The sequence below is a fragment of the Lepus europaeus genome, chromosome 10 (assembly GCF_033115175.1).
Source record: "Lepus europaeus isolate LE1 chromosome 10, mLepTim1.pri, whole genome shotgun sequence".
NCBI classification, from domain to species: domain Eukaryota; kingdom Metazoa; phylum Chordata; class Mammalia; order Lagomorpha; family Leporidae; genus Lepus; species Lepus europaeus.
The window spans coordinates 85,241,025-85,264,700 of NC_084836.1; the positions used below are offsets into that span (position 1 = coordinate 85,241,025).

Below are 23,676 nucleotides of genomic sequence, written 5' to 3' on the forward strand. Positions count from 1 at the left end.
ATTGTGTTGGGGAAAATGATGTGTCCATTGCAAATGATTTAGAAATGAGAGGATAACTAAACAATGATATATGAATGCTCAAAGGTTACATGATAACATTGATGATTTGTGGCATGTGAGAACAAAATTCCACAAAAAATGTGTACCATGGAATGATACACAAACCTGCCCAAGGGAAGGAAGGCCACTGATAAGAGAATCACATGACATGAGTCTCTAGTTTCTAAGAGGAATATCTCAGGGGTACCTTATCAGCTAAGAGTCAGAGAGATTCAACCTTACCTACCAAACTCAACTCCAGTCTTGCCTCACACAGGGTTGATTTACTGATGAGTGCAATAGCATAGTCATGATGGAGCCATATGTAAGCAAGTGTGTATGGAAGATAATGTGCAAACTAATAATAAAATTTAAAAAAAGAAATAAGGGAAAGAGAGAGAGAGGGAAGGAGGAAGGGAAGGAGAAAGAGAGAGAGGAGAGAGAATGAATATGAAAATGAGCTGCCCTGCTCTTGTTGAATTTGTAGCTTGGGTTTCCAATAATTGATGAGACTGAGCTTATTTCTGGCCCTCAAATATATTTCACTTGAATATATTTCATTGAGTATATTCTCCTTTATTTAATTAATTTGACTGAATTTGTGTTTTTGTCAGCAAGCTCAAACTAAGATCCAAATCATAATTGAAGTTATGGTTATCTGACCAATTTCATCAATTTCTTACTTTAAGGTTCAGACTCAAAAAATCCAAATGTCTATTTAAAACCTTCATAGAATATCTAAAATGGTCTGTCTTAACTATCTGTAACATACTTCTTGTTCTATTTATATGTTTCAAAGAAACACATTTATACCAATTTTTTCTTCATCTTACTAAATGTGCCAAAATTTACCTAGGTGCTCAGGCCAAAAGTTTAGTTATCATTTTTGACTCTTGTTTAGTTATATCTCATATTTGATTTCTCTCTAGCACAGACATTACTACCCTTTGCCAATATTAACTTTTATTCTAATCTCAGCATACAAAAGGACTGCATATCCTTCTACTCTAGAACTTAGTTCCAGGGTGGATTCTTTCGACAATGAAATGCAAGAAGTTATATGCATCATTCCTTTGTGTAAAGAATTCCACAAATGAATTGAATGTGAGGGGAAGTTGTATGCGACATTCCCTTTGTGGAAGGATTTTTACAAAGAAATCGATTATCTTTTCCTGTCATATGATAGATGACATTCTACACAGTAGAATACTCACAGCATGGGTTCCTGACTAAGCTAGAGTCCTCTGCTGACTCAACATATAAAATGAGTGCGAGTAAGAAATAAACATTTGATGCTTTATGATACTGCGATCCAGGGTGGTTTTTAATAGCAGCATAGTCTGTCCTACTAAAAACAAGCCTCAAGACAAGCTGGCTCTGTTGTCAAAGTATACTGGAAACTGAATGCTGGTTACTTCTTTTTCTACTATCCCTGCTTTCCAAAGCACCCGCATCCGTTGCCTAGATTTCCCAAAGGAAATTCTTAAGCGGTTTTTGTTTCCTATTTTCCTCTTTCCAAAGTCCATTTTTCCACAGAGCAGCACAACTTGTTTTTAGAGGTGAATTAAATTATGGTGTTTCCTTACATAAAACCCTCCAACAACTCCTCTTTAGACTTGGAATAAAACTCAGAATCTCTCTGTGAACCACAACTCTATATTCTGACCTCTACTGTTTTTCCTAAATTTATATCCTGCTATTCTTCTATATCTTTCTGCTCCAAACAAACTGTTTCTCATGCCATTGTCTGCTAACAGTAAACTCACTGCCTGTCAAGGTTTTTTTTTTTTTTTCCTTCTTGCTATTCCTTCTGTGTGGAATGTTGTATCTCAAACCTCTGTGTGGCTTGACTTAATCCCTCCCATTTCACAAATCTTTATTCCAAGATTATATCCTCAGAGAATACCTACATTATCTAAAAAACACACCCCTCAATAACTCACTATAAAATTACTCTGCTTCATTTTGTAAAGCACTCTTTGAAATCTTTCAATTAATTAATTATTTATTTGCTTAAATGTTTCTTCCTAGACCATGAATCCCACAAGGCAAGGATTTTGTTATTCAGTGTTATATCTTTGCTATATTAGAAAAATACCTGGTGCTTACAAGGATTCAATAAATATTTATCAAATGAGTGAATTAATAAATAAATCACTTAAACAATAGGGATGTCAATACTGCAGTGAAGAGACAGCTGAATTACAAGCAATGTTCTTTCTTAAGTCCTTACCTAGTTTGTTTATTTTAACAGAAGAAAAATCAAAACACTGCTAGATAATCAACTTGTATAGCTTTTTATCTATGATTTACCACATATAATTCATTTAATAAATACCACTGATTCATTCAACTTGCTTAAACTAGACAATGCACATTAAAACAATGTGCCTTTTAAAAGAGGAATCAACACACAATATGTTCAAACTTACAGTAGCAATAAGCAACATTTTCCCAGTCCAAATTATCTAAATTTTCTAAAATGAGTCCATGAAATGGGCAAGAAAAAGGCTAAAAAGCAGAAGAATGGATTTGAAGGCAGAATAGACAAGTGAATTAAATAAGAAACACTAGGTTAAGAAATTTCAATAGAAAATAACTTTCTGAACAGTTTAAAAAGAAAGAATCCATTAGTAGAGTGTGTTAATGAGGTGTAAATGTGACCAACACACTCTTCATCATCATCTCCTCAACAGTATGTGTTTATATGGACCTCCATCACATGACATGATGACACATGTGAACCTCCCCAACTCGGGCATAGCCTTGGATTAGTGTTCCATTGGAAATGATGGATCTGTATTGTACACTTGCCCAGTTATCAACTTTCACTCGCGAATCATACTACACATTGGCAAAGCAGATGGTCCAGGAGAGGAGCATTTACCATGACCAAGATCCACTGAGGATAACTGACTTTCAAAGGAGAAGAGCTTCTCTCCCTGGCCTCCATGTCATTCTGATGAAGAACGGCTGTTATAGTCCCGAGAAGCGGGTCAGAATCTTGACTCTTGACTTTCCAATTTTGAGTATGTTATTTTATCTTTTGATGCTGGGTGAGAATGAGGATAGCAATATCTCTCCTATATGTTTCCTGACATTGTTGTGAAAGTAAGGTAACACATATAGAAGATTTGTTTTGTAAACTGGCAATTTTTTGTTTTTATTCTTTGTTTTTATTTTTTGAGGTAATTTAAGGATATCCTCTAAACTGAAATTGTCATATTTAAACATTTTTTTTAAAAAAGGAAAAAAAAAAACAGCAAGCACCAAACTGAATATGTTTGGTCATGTATCATCACTTCTACTTGAGGTTAACAATCTTCATACCTCGTTGAAAAATCTTTACAGTAATTAGAAAAGTACACCGCTGTTTCTTCAAACATAAAAGGCACCAAGAGCTATCTCTCAGTAGGAAACCACCATAGTATATTTGACACCCATCCATTTTCAAGTAATCTCTCATCCAAGGAGAAAAATAAATTCATGGTTAGTCATAAAAACAAAGCAAAATTTTGATAGCATTTATAAGAATATCTAAAAATAAACACAAAATAATGTACTGTTTGAAACCTATTTGCTTTTATAGTATTTAAATCAACAAACCTCTGCAATCTAAGCTCCATGATCTCTAGTTATTTTATTGCTTTACTTACTTGAGCAATTCTCCTGTTTCTCACTGAGTATATCCCAAAGATCTTAATTAATAAGCAGAATAGGAGGTGTGATGAATACTCTGATGGAAGCATTTAGTTTCATAAAAAAAATCTTTATCATAAAAATTTAGCTATCAATTATCCAAGCCCACTCAATCCCACACTCAGAAGTCACTTTAGGAAAGTGATTATTTAGAAGTAAAGAGAGCATACATAACCAAAAATTGTGGTATACCAGGAATCTCCTTTCAACAGAGCTAATTTAGCTCTTCAAGGAAAAGAGCACAGGAAGCCCTCTTATTATTTATGAAACACATCATGTTCTCTATTTCACATATACAATTCATATTATCTAAAGATATAAAAATGAAATTGTGGCTAAAAGAATCTGATTTTACCCATTTTCACCATCAAGCTGATCCATATAGTTGCCAATTATCAGAAAATATTTAAACATCCAAGTAAAGTGAATGAGGAATGATTAGCTAGCTTTTGCTCAAAGACTAAATCTAGTTATGAAAATTATCAACTTTTTCCAGAAAAGAGGATCAAATGATGCCACTGTGATTGTTTGCTGATTGTGCCATTTCTCTTACCTCATGGTGATTCTTGGCCAGCCATTCCTTTATGGTGCTGAGGGCAATGACTGCAGCAGGCTCATTTGGAAAACCTAAGTGAAGAACAGAATAAAAAGAAATGAAAAAAAACATAAGATGAAGGCAATAAGGAGGTCAATCATGGGATGAGACTGCAGTCTCTCATTTAAAGAGTTCTCCATGAAACCAGTAACTACTGAGCAAGGAAGACCTCTGCAAGACGGATAGAGTGGTGAATTCTGTGACCCCATACACAAAGCATTAAGAGGCTGGTCCTATACCAGGTTAGAGTTAAAAAGGGCTGCCATTGCAGAGCAGTGGGTCAAGCCACTACTTGCAATTCCAGCATACCGTATTGGAGTGCTTATCTGAGTTCCAGTTGCTTGTTTCTGATCCAGCTCCCTGCTAATGTGCCAAGGGGGAAGTAAAAGATGGCCCAAGTACTTGAACCTGTGCCATTCACAAGAGAGATCTGGATGGAGTTCAGGTTCCTGGCTTTAGCCTGTCTGATTTCCGTCTATTGTGGCCATTTGTGCTGTGAACCAGTGATATGGAAGATCTCCCTCCTTCTCTGTCACTGTGCATTTCAAGTAAATAAATAGATAAATATTTACAAAAGTAAATAAAAGGTTTATTTCCTCAACACATTAAATACACTGAATAATTTACAATGTACTTTCCTATACTTTTTCTCATAACAGGTGCTCAGATTAAGGTTTATTATTCTCAGTTTACAAGTCAAGTAAATGTGGTTCAGAGAAAACATATTTGGCCCAGGATCACTACATCAGAAGGATTCCATCAATGAACTCCCACAAGGCAGGTCAGATAATGAGCCAAACAGCCATACCACAGAAACCAGGTGTCAGAATACAAAGAAGATAACTCCTGCTCCATTTAGGGCTGTCAGAGGTGATGCTTGGGTTAGTACAACATAAACTTACCTGATTCTATAGTTTGGTTTTGGTTTTAGAAGAACTGTAAAAATGAGACTTAACTTCATCCCAGTGAGCTGGACACTCACGGGTTATCTTTTTTAATTTATATAAAGTGAACACATTTCCTGCAGAATTGTATGATATTCTTCTAATAAGATAGAAGTATGTGGAGGAATACTTCATAAATTTATATATTTATGAGGCATAAAAAAGAGGACAGTGACTATTTGATTCTGTTGTCTTTAGTCTCACTACTGGTTTCCTAATTACTAAATCCCATCGCCTTTCCATGAGTCTTCAACACATCTGGTATTACATGTGCTTGATTTGTTTTTCATGATTCAATATCTCTGCCTTTCTGGCATTTTCTTTTTTTTTTAATTTAATTTTTAATTGTTTCAAGTAATACAATTTAGTAGTTTTAAAAAATATGTTCATACAGTTTTGTAACCATATTCACTAATTCTGGAATGCTTTGATCATTCTCAAAAGAAACTCTCTACCCTTTAATAGTCTCCAAACTTCATTCCACCCTCCTCCTTGTCCCCAGTCCTTGGTAACTATTTATCTACTTTCTATCTTTGTGAATTTTCAGTCTCTTCTGGGGTTTTCGATACTATACTGCCTTTTTCCATGTCTTCAGCTATCTGTTTGATCAGCTCTCTTCTGATTCCTTTTTGAGGAGCATCAATGGTAATGCAAGGCCAAGCTCCATTTACCTCAATTTATAAAGCAGAGGGAGGGAATATGGAAAATGTGCACAAGTTCTTGAACACTTGGGTGTAACACAGAGATTGTGAATTTCTTATAAAGTAGGAAGCTGGATCAGAAACAGGACAGTCAGAACTCAGCCCAACACGCTGATATAGGATGCTGGCATCACAAGGGAAGGCTCAACCTGCTATGCCAAATGCTGTGAATTATTTAATTCTATTTATTTTCTTTAAATAAGTGCATCAAAATGTAAAACTCTAAAAATGAGGAATAAACTGTTAATTAAATCGTTAGTTGATTCCTGTCTCCTAAAAGCTTGAATTGTCATCCAGACAATTGTAGCTGACTCTTAAATGCATTCCTTTTGTCTTCTTTGCTGCTTTCTGCAATTTACCCAGTGCAACACTTCTAAGTGATTCTTCCTAAAGCAGTCAGTCCACAAAGCGTTCACAAAACTATGGCAGCCCTTGTTGACTTTCCAGGAACTTCAAAATAAATATGAGCACCTTAGCTTAGCACTACATATTCCAGGGGGCCCCTAAGGGTTTTCCTAGACTTAAGTCTTAATTTTCCCTATGTATTCTTTTCCCATAAAATTCTTCCCAAGTTTTTAAGTGTGTTTAATAAGTACCTACATAAGTACTTACATCATAAAATTGTAAGGTTCATATAAAGCTAATAACCACTGTAATCATGCTCAATGACAATGGTCACTTGTATTAGCATTCACCTTTAAAAGACATAATTCTCCACAGAGAAATTATAGATGTTCTTAAAGAATCCTGGCAACTATAATCTGTTCTACATGATTTGTGACCTCCTGGTTACTCCCTCACACTCATCAACTTGTCTGGCATGGAGTCATGCATTTCAACTTTGCCTTAAAGTTTGCAATAACCTCGGATGATTTCATCATCCAAGAGGATGACCGTCTCAACAGCTGCTCAGCCAATTCCTTGACCAGCTCATCTTCTACAACAGTCTCCTCCACGCCAACTCACCCATCAATGCTCTCTTTCCTGTATTTCTAAGCTCATACCATGCCATATCATTCTTTGCTTTCTCTATTCCAGATAGACTGGCATCATCCTTTCTACTCTTTAAATGTGATATGTTCCATTTTGACTTCCTCCTATAAACCCTTGCTCATGCTATCTCATCTTACTGAAATGCTATTCCTGTCCTTTTTTTAATCTTAATTTATCTGTCTTCTCAGTTTTAATTCCTCCAGTAAACACTTTGCTTATTTTATTTTTTATTTGTCTTATTTTATGATGCTTAATGATGTCTTATTTTATGCTTTCCTAATACCATATATCTTTCCGTCATAGACTTATCAAAGTTTGACTCCACTTTTTTCATGCAAATATGTGATTAATAATTTTAGTAGAGTGAAAACTTCAAAGAAACAGATAAAATATCTTTCTTTACTTATCATTGGATAACAACATTACAAGAACATAAGTGACTATCAATAAATAAGCACTGAAGGAGTAAATGGATTGTAGATTTGTGGTTCTCTGTATTGACAAGAAGAAAAGGCTCACTGCTAGGAGCACAAGGGATTATAGCAATAGATGTAAAGATATATGGATCATATTAGTATATGTACATATATATGTATGTATATACTAATACACACACACACACACGCATGGGGGGGATAGATATATTAGTACAGATGAATGGATTCTGAGAAAGTTCCCAGATTGTTATAGCCACAAAATTAATAATCACATATTTCATCTCCAAGGGAAAAATTTTGAGAAGATGCATATCAAGAAAATAGTTCTTAGAAGACATTCAGTTAATTAATTATAAGGGGATATCAATACAAATATCCCTGAAAATATGCCTATTTCATTATGTATGTATTTTCAAGAAAAACTATGATGTTCAGGATACAGAGCAACAGGACAGTTCCTAGTCCACTTAACTGCAAGCTCCCAAGGGTTAGAAATAAGAAAAATGGATAGACAAGGCCAGTTCCAGATCTTAGCCTGAGGATGTTTTCCCAAAGACCACAAGCCCTGAATGAGGAGATTGCAATGTATTCTGGTCTCCAGGGGATAGTCCACAATAGAAGTCTGACCAACCAGAGGGAATGCTACAGACAAGGTTTGGCTGAATCACTGTATTAGGTGACATATAAAGTTTCTTCCAAATATGAGGGTCAATGAGGCTACACAGTCATAAATAATTTAGGTCCAGACATGTGTGTGCATACCAAAGAGTGAAGAGAATTTGTGCTTCTGTTGTCATCCCAAAGCTTAGCTGTCTTTTCATTGAGATGGATTATTAAAATTAAATTTTGTCGTAAATGTGGAAGCTGATTTACACAATATGTAAATGATTTTTCTCTTTTTATTTATTTTTACTTTTAAAGTGTTTTACTTTTAAAGTGTGTCCAGATTTTTACATAAATGTAAATATGTACACATATATATTTATACACACTCCTAGACACATGAACACACACACACACACACATGCACACATAACTCTCATCCAGCTCAAGAAGTAAAGGTTTACAACATACCAGAAAACTTCCTTGACCCAAGTCAACATCTACCCCTTGAAGTAGTCTCTAGTCAGACTTCCATTACCATAGGTTTGTTTGTTTCTTTTAAAACTTCATATTCATGTAACTATATAATGTGTATTCTACTGTGCCTGTATTCTGTTCAACATTATGCTGCCTGGTTCATCCATGTTATTACAATTAACATTAAGATATTCCTTTTCATTATAATGTTAGATTTCACTGTATGACTTTTTCACAATTTGTTTCTTCACTCTAGTGTTGTTGGACAATTGGATTATTTTCACTTTGGGTATATCAGGAATAAAGCTGTTATAGCATTGTCACACATATCTTGGTAGATATAAGCACCTGTTCCTGAATATTATATACCCCCGAGGTGGGACTGCTGGTCCACAGGTTATGCAGATGTTTCACTGTGATAGATTCTGCCAAACAGATTTCAAAAGCAGCTGTGTCCATTTATACTCCTATAATAATTAGGTGAACTTTTAAAATAATGTAATTTTCATTTATTAGTTATTTATTTATTTTTTGACAGGCAGAGTGGACAGTGAGAGAGAGAGACAGAGAGAAAGGTCTTCCTTTTTTCCATTGGTTCACCCCCCAATGGCCACTGTGGCCAGCGAGCTGCGGCCGTTGCACCACGCTGATCTGAAGCCAGGAGCCAAGTGCTTCTCCTGGTCTCCCATGCGGGTGTAGGGCCCAAGCACTTGGGCCATCCTCCACTGCCTTCCTGGGCCACAGCAGAGAGCTGGCCTGGAAGAGGGGCAACCGGGACAGAATCTGGCGCCCTGAATGGGACTAGAACCGGGGTGCCGGCGCCACAGGTGGAGGATTAGCCTAGTGAGCTGTGGCGCTGACCATCTATTTATTTATTTAACATGTTTAACATATTATATGTTTAACATATTATATATAACATATTAACATATTCAACATTTATTAACTTAATATATCTTCTAATTATATTTTCTTGATCACAATTAAAGTCAACAAAGATAGCTTTAGGCCATACAATACTTTTTTTTAAAACTACAGGTTCAGATTAGTTTTATTATTTGCCTGTATTCTCATACAGAGCAGTGATGTTCTTAAACCCAGAAAAGAAAACTCTGTCAACAGAACAAATATTTTAAATAAATGGGAGAAAAAGTGAAAACAGCAAGTTGTATTTGCAATGGTTTTCACCTATAGTACATCAAATAATCATGGATTTTTCCTTTTACTCAGCTTTTAAGTTGATATGTCAGTTCATCAAATTTCACCATGGGAATATACAATAAAGAGTCTCTGAAGATTATATGCTACTTCTATACTATTTGTTGCATTTCTTGAAAACCCAGGATGTTTGTGACACAGCACCAGTGAATCTGGTTTTGACTTTGTCCTCCCTAGGTGTAACAAATAATTGCTGTTATTGATAATTCCCAATGTCTTTAACTTCATAGGATACCATGTATGAAACTAATTTTGATTATATGATATAAAAATCAAACATAGTCTATAAAAATTGTAGCATATAACACCAAAATATAGATAGATATGACATACTCTTTCAGTAAAACTGTCCTCTTTGGAGTTAGAAGCAACAAATCAATTTTGTTTTAAGTTTCCAAGTGAGAGTTTGCTTACAATCACAGATTACTATATTGTGGAGAGGCATATAATTATACCTTAAATCAAGGATTTCAAAGAGACTCCTACTACAAAAGTAAATAAATAAATAAAATGGAATAAAACATTAGATATAATTAAGCCACAGTTTAGAACATTTATCTCAATTGCCATTTACAATGTGTCCAGATTTCCTCTCCCCTGCATTTTCCCCCAACTTTGCCTTCTTGACCTGCTGCCAGGATTCACTCCTAGCAAGTTGTAAGAAGAAAGTAATCCAGAGACCAATTTCCAGGCAAAACTCATAAATCTAAAAATTATTATTTATACTGAATTCCTTTATTTCCAGCTGAACAATGTCTTCTGGCATGTTTTTCACCTCAAAGACTTCAGTTCATATCTTACCCTACCCTGCAGGCACTTGGTCCAAATCTGTGACAAAATACTAGCAATTTTGAACACTGTGTATTACATAGAAATTAGTTGCCCTACTAACCAACCCTAGAGCAACTATGGCACCAAACTGATCCTGAATTGCTATTGATATCCAGAAGTTAGAAACAGCTTTCTCTTTAAAGATTTATCTTATTTATTTGAAAGACAGAGTTACGGAAAAAGGTAGAGACAGAGAGAAAGTTCTTCCATCCACTGGTCCACTCCCCAGATGGCCGCAACAGTCGGAGCTGCACCAATCCAAAGCCAGGAGCCAGGATCTTCTTCCAGGTCTCCCACAGGGGTGCAGGGGCCCAAGGACTTGGGCTATCTTCTATTGCTTTCCCAGGCCACAGCAGAGAGATGGATTGAAAGTGGACCAGCCGGGACTAGAACCGGCGCCCATATGGGATGCCAGTGCTTCAGTGCCATAGCGCCGGTCCCATGAAGCAGTTGTTTAAAAGCAATCAAGTTCCCATGAAATCTGTACAATAAATGAACATACAACTTTGAACCCATCCTCCATGCCAAGTCTCTGATGAGGAAAAAATGGCACCATTTGTCTTTCTTTACACACACTTGAACTCAAGTAAAATAAAAATAGTCTAAAAGTATTAATGAAAACCTCTGGCTGTCCCAAATAAGAGGGATACATCACTGGGTTGATTGAAATGTCTACACTAGGTGAACAGGGATTGTCACCATTGACTATCAATGCACAATTACTCTTTACACAATTTTTTAGAGCATAACCATAATATTTTTCCATCTTAGCCCAGGATTTCTGTTGTAGGGACTTATGGGACATAAAAACACTATATTTCAAGCTCAGGTAAAAGGAGATAAAATTGTGAGATGTGTTACAGATTTTCTTTCTCCATTTCTGATTTAACGCTCCTGAAAATACACAGACACACACACACGCGCGCACACACACACCCCTATCCTGGGAGGGAAGAAGGGATTGAGGTAGGCAAGGGGAAGCATCAGGCAGTACTTTTTTTGTCTTAGAACTGCCTTTGTCAGTCCCCTCCCCAGGCCTCCTTCCAAACCATAGATGCAATTCTGAGAGCAAGATGAAATCAAATTACTTGAGAGAAATGAGCTGAAGGAGCCTCACTGTTAAGCAATTGCTAGAGCAGCCACTCAGACAATTCTAGCTGAAGGCTGAGTTTCACAAAAGATAAAACAGGTGAAGTAATAAGAGTGACATTAGCCCTGGTAACTGCAGTGAGTACGGCAACAGAATGCTAAAGACTGTGTCATCGGCTTTGCGCTGGAGCATAACAGGCCACCACAGATGGCAAGAGTGAGGCCACGGACAGCCTATTGTTAAGCTACTGGACTTCTAGTGGGTTTTGCTAGATGGATATATATTTAACATGGCATATTAATAAGTTGAATAATCACAGCAGACACTGATGACACCTTTCATATATCCTCTTGGCATATGCCATCTTCCTGCACACTAGCTTGGCTTACAACTGCCAGCAACTTCTACCTACGAGTTCCTGCCAGTGGCCAGTGCTAACTCTGTATATCATAGGTGTGGCAGGTCCACAGAGTCCGAGAATCAATCCCCTCTGCAAGTGCTCTTCAATCAGTGATTAATGAGAGTTATTAGATGCATAGAATAGCTCACTCCCCTCTCAAGGGTGATAATGCTGAGGGGTCTGCCGTACACAATTGCCATCCCAGATTTGCTCAGTGGAATTATGCTTTAGGTGCCTGTGGTGGCGAATTCCTTGATAAGGCACTCTTCATTTTCTGTCTTTCCTTGCTTATCTCTCTTCCCAATTCCCTTTCCTGAAGTTGTTCCCCAAACTAACTAGTTGCATCCAAAGCCCAGTCTCTAGATGGACCTTGGGAGGAAGCCAAACTGACAGCCATCAAAATGTATTAATGAACTTGAGACAAAGAGGTGTCCTGGTTGATATTGAAAGCAACTTTGCTCCAGTGTTTTCTAGTTGTTATTTCTGGTACAGAGACATGAGAGAAATATTTTGTTCATTAGCAAATTAAGTGGGAGGAAGCAGTTGAAAGCCCAGTGATGTTTTACTTTGAGAACTGTTGAAGTCATTTAGGTAGGCCCACATTGACATGCAAATCTTGTCCACTAGTCAGTAATCTTAAACCAATCATAAATTGTTGCTGCTGCTGTTGCTCTTCGCCTTTATTGAGCAATTAATATGTACAGGTCATTCTTCTTAGCATTTGCATGTATTTATATGCTTTATCTCAGCTAAGAAGGAATATGAGTTGGCTTGTGAAGAGACAGCACCTGTAGTGTATTAAGGGAGGGGAATAAAGATAATGAATCAGAATTTATAATAAATACTGCCAAGAGGTACACAAAGCCTCAAAAACTCAGTATATCTCATTACTGCAGTTTAGATGACTATCTGCTTGCTGAGGAAGCGATGACACAGCATGCAGCATGGTGGGCATGGGGTAGGATCTGGGCTTTTCTGAGAGCCTTAGCCACCTGATGTTTCCATATGAAATAGGCCAAATCTTTAAAACTCCCTTCATGATGCCTACCTTTCCCCCCTTCCCCAGTTAATAAAAGAGAAAATATGAATTTCAGGGAACTCAAGCAAGGGCAGGGCCATACACAAGCCTGAATCTGCCTGGCTTCCCTGCACTCACACCCTAGCCTGCTTTCTGCCATGGTGTTGCTCCTTAGCACACTACAGGATGGAAGGGACTTGCCATAAAGCCTCCAGGATGGAGACTCCAGTCCAAGTGCTACATCATTTCAAACTTCACATTGGAAGCTCTTATGGGCAGAAAGGTTGCTACAGAAGGCTAGGAACAGGACCTCCTGCAAAGGTCAACACCAGTGCACAGAGGGAACGCGTATGCTGCCTTCTTTCTCCATGGCAGCACTCATCTAATATTTAATGTCGTAACTGCAGAGCATGGATGGGGCTAAGAAGTCCCCTGCCCCTCATCATATTCCAGAAATGTAGAAAAGCTTGCAGTTCTGATGGTATAGTTCCTCCTGAACATTTTTAGATACCTTCATTGCAGACAGGATTTGAATCTGTATAATTTGAAAACAACTAACTCACCATCATCCTGCCATAGTCCTTTATTTTACTCAGTGTAGTACTGATTTTCCTAGCAGGGCCTCTGAAATTAGTCTCAATAAAAAAAGGATAAATTCTCTACTTTTATTGTGTTAATCTCTTCAGACCCATTCTTTCATTTCATTTGACATTATGTGTGCCTACAGCAAAAGATACACCATAAATTATAATATTCAGAGCCTCAGATATGAGTTACTTTTGATTTCATATGTTTAAAACATTGTGAAACATGAAATTTTTCTGTCAAGTTGCCTTTCCTGCTCTCTGCAAAACAGGTATGAAAGAACTGCATTTTTATGGGACACAAGATTACAATCTATGCAAGCTTCATCAGCTTCTAAAACTTATGAGCTCCAGTGTCTATTTCTGAGAGTATTTTTAAAATCATCTTTTGCCTAAGGAATTATAATAATGACTGGAGAAATGGCTCGTGAAACAAATTCTATTCTACACAAGCTGTTCCTACCATCCCTGGATAAGTCTCCTGTGAAAAGAGATGAAAAAACTCATAGAATCTCCTGAAACAGAAATTTTTTAAAATTTATTTTTTAAAGGAACATTTTTCCTAGAGGGGTGATCAAGGGAGTTCATTGGGGACATTACATTTGAGTAGAAAAGACTTATATGGAGATCTACTGAGAGATGAAAATGGAGTTTCTTCTTTTTGAACTGTGGCATTTTGATGGTACACAGTGCTCATAATCATCCATCATTCTAAACATAAAACACACCACATCCTGTCCATGTTAGGAGCTTCCGTTGGGCTCCCTCCACACTTAGAACCAAACAAACTCCTCTTCTTCACTTGGAGAACCAAGTTACTGCCTTTACCAATATACTAATGATGTCTTTGTCACTTGCATGGTTACTGTGTGCCTACTTTACTGGAAGATAAGCTCCACTAGGCAGAGCCCTGTCTCCTTTGTCCACCTCGCCAAATCAGGACTCAAAGCAAAATAGGTGCTTAACAAGGCAGCATGCCATAGTCTGAAACATGAGAGGGGCCGGCACTGTGGCGCAGTGGGTAAAGCTGCCGCCTGCGGTGCTGGCATCACATATGGGTGCCCGTTTGAGTCCCGGCTGCTTTCTGTTGTGGTCTGGGAAAGCAGTGGAAGATGGCCCAAGTCCTTGGGCCCCTGCATCCATGTGGGAGGCCCAGAAGAAGCTCCTGACTCCTGGCTTTGGATCAGCACAGTTCTGGTTGTTGCGGCCAATTGGGGAACGAACCAGCGGATGGAAACCCTCCCTCCCCACCTCTCCTTCTTGCTCTGTGTAACTCTGACTTTCAAATAAATAAGTAAATAAATCTTTAAATAAAAAATAAACATGAGAAACATATAGCTGCATCAGTGTCCGATGAGTCTCCCTCACATCCTGCAGTGAACAATTCTGTGCCACCTGGGCCTATGAAAATGAGCCCTCTTACAGGAGGGCAGCAGGCAAACTCTACACTATCTTCAGCTGCCTGATAGCTTGGATAGCTATACTGTGACCTTCACACAACCACAGCCGTGACCTGGGAGAACGAGAGCTATAAGCTCCAATAAATGGGTCCCATGGTCCTGTAACCCTAGGCCAGAGCGGAGTGCAGGATCTCTTTTAGTACACTAGCTTATGAGGTTTCTTACCTTTGTTTGTCATTGACTCTTGGACATGTAAGCCACTTCTATACTACGAGGGTTTTGTGCTCCCACCTACAGACAGGTGCAACATGTTCCAGAGGGGTCATGGTGAACACTGTCATCACTTTCCCAGCAGCATTATCTCTTATCACCACAGTGTGGAAGAAAGCTAGATAGTTCCATCTCTCCTGATCATTAACTTTTGCTGTAAAATGATTACTTAAGCTCCCAGTAGGTGTGAGTTTAAAGCTACTTTCAAAATTCTAGAAATTCCTCTGAAAGGCTTCTCAGTGTCCAATTCCCCTAAGGTGGACATCAGCATAAATAATCCCTTCTCTTCATGTTTGAATTTTAAAATAGACATTGGCTAGTAATCTATATTCCAAGATTTGTCTCAATGAGTCTGTGGAAAGCACATGGAATTTGGCTAAATAGGGTTTATTCAATTGGTAAGAATTCTAGTCCGTGGTCTGTATATTATTTATAAGGACAGTCACTCTGTTGCTGATTGAAACAGAGTGAGCAAATTTAGGGACTAAGATTGTGATTAAAAATAGCATATGATTTGACATAATTTTTTTGACAGGCAGAGTGGACAGTGAGAGAGAGAGACAGAGAGAAAAGTCTTTCTTTGCCATTGGTTCACCCTCCAATGGCTGCTGCGGCTGGCGCGCTGCAGCCGGCACACCGCGCTGATCTGAAGCCAAGAGCCAGGTGCTTCTCCTGGTCTCCCATGGGGTGCAGGGCCCAAGGACTTGGGCCGTCCTCCACTGCACTCCCGGGCCATAGCAGAGAGCTGGACTGGAAAAGGAGCGACTGGGACTAGAACCCGGGGTGCCAGCCTGCAGGCGGAGGATTAGCCTATTGAGCTGTGGCGCCGGCCCATAATTTTTGTCATTAAAATATATTATACAATATGATTAAAATCTGCTGGGGGGGACATATCCTGAAAATCATTTTCAAAGACATTCCATTAGATATCAAGTGAGGAGTCCTTAAAATTTCATTGTTGTCAGAAGATATAGCTTAAAGTTTGACTGCCTTTCTCTTTTTTATGAGAAATTTTATTTTATTTATTTGAAAGACAGAGTGAAAGAGACAGAAGGAGACATACAGAGGAAAACAGATCTTGTAACCATTAGTTCACTCCCTACCTGGCCACAATGGCCAGGGGTAGCCCAGGCTACAGCCTGGAGCCAGGAACTCCATTCAGGTCTCTCATACTGGTGGTGGGGGTCCAAGTACTTGGGACATCTTCCTGTGCCTTCCCAGGTGTTTTTGTCAGAAGCTGGATTGCAAATGGAGCAGCCAGGACTTGAACTGGCATTCCAATATGAATGCCAGCATTCCAGACAGTGGTTTACCACTGTGCATTATGCCAGAACATACTGTGTCTATTTTTGATAATTCAGCTGCTGAGGGTGCTGGATTGGATTAGTGTCACCAATTCTTCATTCTTGTTTGCCGTCTGACTTTGCAGAGTCTGCCACAGAGAGTCAGGTATCCTCCCTTACCCCACTGAGTTCAGTTACCTGACTTTAGCCAGTGGGACATGAGCAGATGTAAGGTTTTAAAAGTCTTTCTGGCATGGAAATAGGATGCCCTGTACAGACACTGCCCTTTCAGATTGGCAACTGAAATGAGACAGGTGGAAAAATCCCTTACCTCTGACAGAAGCCTAGTTTTCACTTTAATTATGCCAAGCCTAGCCTTAATCAGTTAAATCACAGCCAACCTTGAGACTCATGCCCAAGAGAATTAGCACCATTGCTATCAGCCACTGGATGTGTGAGGTTGTTTGGAACACAGGAAAATCCAAGTGAGAACCCAAGGACTAGAACAGGAACTTATGGTGCTGATGAGCATGAGTTTTTTCAGAAATCCCAGTATGCACGCACAGATCTCAAGAATAGTTTCTTATCCTTATCTTGGTCTTTGCCATCTTTGCAATCTGGCTTCACTTAATGACTGTATCCATGGTAAAAAAACAAAAATAATACATAGATAATAGTTCTTGCACAGTTCAAGGAATGCAAAGAGGATTAGGAATTAGTTTAAGGGAATCCCTGGAATAAGGAAAAGAGTATGGGTTACGAAATGAAAACTTCGAGCCTCATTTTATCTCTCACCTGAAAACACAATTTGTGTAAGCAAAACAGGTCTCTATCCCTCAATGTCTTCACCTATAACATGTCTAAGCGGGTACAAGGCTACCTTCTAATTTTGAAGATCAAATAGTATAAATCACAGATTTTTTTTTTTTTTTACAACACATGCCTTCTTGTTGGTCCTCTTTTCCTACATTTGTCTTCTTTGCATAACAATGGAAGAAAGCCTAAAAGTACTTTAATGTGATTGAGCACATGGGGCCTGGAAACGCAGCTTGGAATTCCATGTTCTCCACTGTGTCACGCAGTAACACCTTGAAGTGTAGGCGTTTAATTTTCAAGATAAAAAATCGTTCACTATTTCCCTTGAGAACTTGGAAGTAGACTTAAATCACCTATTTTTTTTTTTTTTTTTAGAATCACTTCCTGGTGCTAGAAAATATCATTTGGGTCAGAAGGAGCAGGAAGTAGGTGAACAGATTTTAATGGAATAACCTCATTTGTAACTAAATCTCTGAAGTAAATATATCATACTTGCTGTGGTCTAAAGTATCAAGTCCCCCAAATAGCTTACTAATAAGAATCCACCAAGTTTCTATATTCTGGATTTTACAACCTCCTGATAATATGAATGCATTAATTAAAATCATCTAACATGAATTTTAGAGTGACCTGAATAATCAACTGTGATTCACACAGTAATAGCATACATGTTCTCTTATTAGTCAACTTAAAACATCCCCTTGACTGGTTTTGAATTTCTATGTTTTACACAAACATAAGATGCCGCTCCTGAAAATGCCTAGAGAGATGTAATTGGAAGTGATGCATGTACCATTTTCCTCCAATGGACAGAATCTGGCTCATTTCTCTTAACCGCAGTGAGGCACCTCGGGGACAGTCAGTGTTTGAGGAATGAGAGAAGAATGAAGAGACAAAATAAGGTATAGAATTTTAAAGGAAGAAAACTGCATTTGAAAATGCAAATTTCCTACAGTGCTCCTCAGTGTTACTCTTAACAATGGATGATAGTGTTTCATAAACTATGAACTGTAGATTATATTTGGGGTAGAATAATGAAAATCTAGAATGGCTAAATCTCATAAAAATTTATTTGTTCTCCTACTTGAGCTGTAGTAAGCAGGCACAAGATAGCATGAGGTTATATCATGCCATGAAAACCTGCTAGAGAAAGAAAAGACATTTAGGATGTCTTTTCAGTCCAGTGAATATCCACTTCAACATAAATGTTGAAGATTTACTTTGATGGATCTCTTCAGGGAGTTGGAACTTTTAGGTATACTTAAGGTACTCCTCTGGGAAAAATAAAGTAGATGTTTACATAGTATTTCACTTATGGACACATTTTGTATTTTTCTTAGAAAGTAACAGCACTGCATTTTTGTCCCTAGGCTCAAAGAAAATCAATGATCAGGAGAATGCCAAAATGATAGCCAGATCAAGACCTTTCTCATTTTCTTAGTATCAAAGTAGGTGAGATTAATAAAGTGAAAAAAAATACAAAATGCTGGCTCTTCATGCAATGAATTTAGAAGTTTTCACTTCATCTTAACAAGTAAACACCTGAGCAAACTGAAAAAGTTAATTTTCCTTAGGTCAGTCAGAGAAATGAGGTCACAGGGCAAAATACTGTTCCTCAAGTTGGAGAGAAGACAAGTAGATACAGAGAATCACAAGTTACCTGAGCAGAAACCTACAAAGAAAGCAATATTGGGCCAGGAGAACCTATACTATAATTGATGAATTGCTGTAGTCTCAATGTGGACAAGTCTGAAAGACAGGAATCCGGGGAGACCTAGTCATTGTGGGTTCCTATGCTTTATGCATTATGCTTCTAGGAGATAGATGAGGTTCTCACTGTGAAAAATAATAATAAAAAAAGTCCTCTCATGTTTCAAGCAAGAGGAGGAGAAAAGGAATTTTTGTAAAATATGCCAGATTGTTCTGTTTTTCATAATAAGACCTGCCCTCAAGAGAAACTATTTTATAATAATTTAAAATATTGGGGTGTTATCAGCTCCTAATAAACTTAGGGGATGGGAAATACTCAATTCTAGTTTTTCTATCCAGGAGAAAAGAAACACCCATTCCATTGTAGTCTCACCTTCTTGTCCCACCTAAAAATATAGTGGTGGGTATTAAAAAGCATTTGTGATGTTTAGAGTTCACAGACACAGGCTCACTAAAGACTGACTATGTCAAATTCCCCTTCTCTTACATCTTATCATTGCATTAGTAAAGGTCTATATTTTACAGTCCCCTTTTTCCTTTAATTTAGTACATCATGTCTGGCTAGTATGAAAAAATGATACACATACTAAAAGGAAAAGGCACAGTTCAAAGACATAAGTCTGATAGTTGTGGCAACTATCAGATAATGGGTTTACCATCATACTGGAAGTCCTAGTTAATGTAATAGCACAAGAAAAGGAAAAAAAAATTACCTTGATTGGAAAGGAAGATGTAGAAATTTCTTGGTTTGCAAAATATATGATTGCCCATGTAGAAAAACCTATAAAATTGATAAATTTAGAAAGCTTTGAAATAAGAAGTTTTATAGCAAGACTGTAGGACACAAGATTAATGTATTAAAATAAAAAACCTTTTGTATATTAACAATGGACAAGAAGGATTTGAAGATAAAATGTCACTTATATTAGAACTCTAAAAATGATCCTAACTAATTTAAAGAGAAGAATACCCCCAACTCTTAGGTATAATCAAGAAAAATATGTATGAGAAAACCTACTCAACTGAGATGAAAGAAATGTGAGAACTAATAAGTAAGGACTTAACTTATGTTCATGGATAGAAAGCCTCAATATTGTCAAAATGTCAGTTCTTCCCAGCATGATCTAAAGCTTTAATTCAATCTCAATCTAAATCCCAAGAGGTTCTTTTGTGATGTTAAACTTTATGTAGCCATACCAGAGATTCAGAATAGGCAACATAATATGAAAGTACAAAGTTCTATTGCTTACACTACATGACTCACTATAAAAACCCAGTAATAAACACCATGTTATATTGAAAAGAGAATAAACAAATAGATCAACACAACAGAATAGAGTCCCCCAAAGTAGAGCCACAAATAGTGAAATGTTGGTAATGCAATAGAGCAAAGACTATCTTTTCAATAGATGGTCCTGGAATAACCAGATAGTCAAAAGAAAAAAGAAACGAATGTAAACACAGACCTCACATAGTTTCTGACTGAGAAAGGGACCTAAATGAAAGTGAAACAAAACCATAAAACACCTAGAAGACAATAGAAGGGAAAAATCTAACTATCCTTGGATATGGTGATGACTTTTTAGATGCAACACCACAGACATAATCAATGAAAGAAATAATTGATGAGCTGGATTTACTTAAAAATTTAAAATTTCTGCTCTGTAAAAACCACTGTATAAAGAATGAGAAGACAAGATACAGATTGGTAGAAAATATTTGCCAAAGATATGATTGATAAAGAACAATTCTCCAAAAAATTATGAAGAACACTTAAAACTCAGCAATAAGAAATCAAGCAACCCAATTAAAAATGGCCAAAAGAACTTAAAATACACCAAAGCAAATACACAGAGAAAAAATAAGCATATGAAAAGATGCTCCACAGACAAATCTTAAGAGAATGGAAAATTAAAACAACAATGTGATACTATTATACATGTATTAAAATGGCCAAAATCAAAAAGTCAGACAACACCAAATGCTATTGAGGATGTAGAGCAACAAAACCTTTCATTCCTTGCTGGTGGGGATGTAAATGGTATAGTTACTTAAGGACAGTTTTGAAGTATTTTTTAAAATTAAATATTGTCCTACCTTCCAGCAATCATGACCCTTTACAAAAATAAATTATAAGTTTACACTCACACATAAAACTACACATAGGTATCGAGAACAGCTTTATTCATAATTGTCAAAAATACGGAAACAATATCTCCTTCAGTCAATAAATAAACTGTGGCAAATCTAGGCAATGGGAAATTATTCAAAACTGAAATGAATTGAAATTTCAAGCTATTGAATGATATACGGAAGTGTAAATGCATATTACAAAGTAAGGAAATCAACATAGAACAACAAAAAAAAAAGATTCCAACTGTACAACTCTTTGGAAAAAGGAAAATAATGGAATCCATAAAAGGATCAGTGGTTGCCCAGCGTTTGGGGAGAGAGAGCATTGAGGATTTTTAGGGCATTGAAACTACTCTGTATCATGTTATAATGATGGATGCAACCTTACAGGTCTGTCAAAAGCCATAGAATGGAGAACATTATATTGATGTAAGGTCCTAATGTAAACTGTGTACTTTTAGTGAAGCTGTGTCAATGTAGGTTCACTGATTGGAACAATTGTACCACTCTGGGGCAAGGTTTGATAATAGATGGAGACAGGGAGTGGTAGGAAATGTGGGAACATTCTGCTTACTTTTGCTATAAACTTAAAACTTATCTGAAAAATAAAGTATTAAACAACAACAACAACAACAACAACAACAAAACAGAGAAAGAAAATCAGCCCTTTAACAGATGAGCATTTCTAACTGCTGGTTTGTTATAATATTTTCTAAATAAAGAGAGTTTATCTGCAAATGACTTAGGTGTTCTTTCAGAACCCCAAATTCAAGGGTGTATTTTTAGGAATTGAAACTGAGACAATGACTGTGTGAGAGTCAACACGGAAAACTCCAACTCTGTCAAGCACAGAAATCTGGGGACTATTCAGGAGTGTTTTAACAAAGGTAAAACTATCATTTTTGTTCTAACGTAAATAGTGAACACTTAAATGACACTTTGAAATTCTCTTTAGTATGGTCCATTGCTTTCTGTGTCTTAATAATATTTAGTTATATTTCTGACATAAAATAGACATCATATTGCCAAATAAATGAAAACAGATACTGATACATTCAACATAGATATAATTGAAAACAGTATTTTGAATGAAATAAGCATGACAGAGAGTAAATACTACAAGTTTCCATTTATATGATGTTCAAGAATAGCAAAATAAAATATATATACAGAGCCAGCATTGTGGTGCAGTAGGTTAAGCCACCACCTGCTATGGCATCCCATATGAACACAGGTTTGAGTCCCAACTACTCCACTGGATAATTTATGATGAGCAGATATTTATCGGCTCAGAGTTCTGGAGACTCAGAAGTCTAATGAATGTCAGCATTCATTGAAGACATTCTTAGTACATCATCACATGGCAGAAGGCAGAAGGGTAAAGAGAAAGAACTCACTCCCAAGAGCTTTCTATTTTTTCATAATGGCATAAGTTCACTCATGGAGAAGTAATCATTATGATCTGCACACCTCCTATTAGGCTTCATCTCCAAATACCAATATGTTAGCAATTAAATATCAGCATGAGAGGGGATTGGGCAGAAAAGGTAGAAGGCTGGGCAGCCACCACCCTGGTGGGGCTGAGTGCAGCTGTCCTAAGTGTTCACTGTTTATCCAGCTCTGTAGCATTAGAGATAGCAGACCAAGAGCCTTGACACATGTATAAGACTTTGTAGTTGAATAGTTCATATATTGAATTTTTATTTTATCATAATGATTACTATAGAAGCCATGGATTTCTTTTTAGATCCAAGAAGGGAGCAAGGAACTATAGAGACCATGGTGGTCTCCTCAGCCAGGCTCCTCAAGCAAGTGAGCTTGGAAAAGAGGCAGCGGTACTTTCAGAAGGAAGGAGAGGAGGTTGGTGGTTTACTCTACATGGCCTGAAATAACAAAGAAAATGAGAACCTGGCTGGGCACGTGGGGGCATGACAATTCATCCTTTGCTCTCCACCCCCTCAAACACCCAAAATCAAGAATGACACAATTGCCTCCTATTCCTATTGGATACCCTTTCACATTTTTTTATTAGAGACAAGATTGTTGGACCATTAGGTAGAAAATTGTCTTTAACTTCTTTCAGTCATTGAAGGAGTTATTCCTTAAGGAGAGTTCTACAGAAAAAAAAAAAAACTGAAAGAAGGAATTCAAGATATCATAATGGTTTGGTGACTACTGTCACATCACCAGTTAATTTGCCTTTTCTCAGAGAAGCTAGCCCTGACTCAGAAGTGATTTCTGCATAGTTACCTTCTCTTTTAACCCCAATTATTCAAGACCTTTATTTATACCCAAATTAAACTGCCCTTATTTGCATGCTACCTAGTAAATATTAGATTTTAAAGTGTTTATTTTCTGTAACTTGAACTATCTAACAAGGGTCTGAGAGTAGTCTGATCTCTGGTTTCCTTTTTTTAAAAATCACATTTATGCAT

The 23,676-nt window shown here is 37.2% G+C and overlaps 1 protein-coding gene across 1 annotated transcript in view; it reads right to left on the reverse strand.

Moving 5' to 3' along the window:
* LOC133767827 (ADP-ribose glycohydrolase MACROD2-like) overlaps window positions 1-23,676 on the reverse strand; it is an 874,013-nt gene that overhangs the window by 560,013 nt on the left and 290,324 nt on the right. Inside the window, exon 3 of the mRNA XM_062202273.1 lies at window positions 4,292-4,365. The gene's annotated coding sequence lies outside the window, so the exon portion shown is untranslated. The remainder of the gene's footprint in view (window positions 1-4,291; window positions 4,366-23,676) is intronic.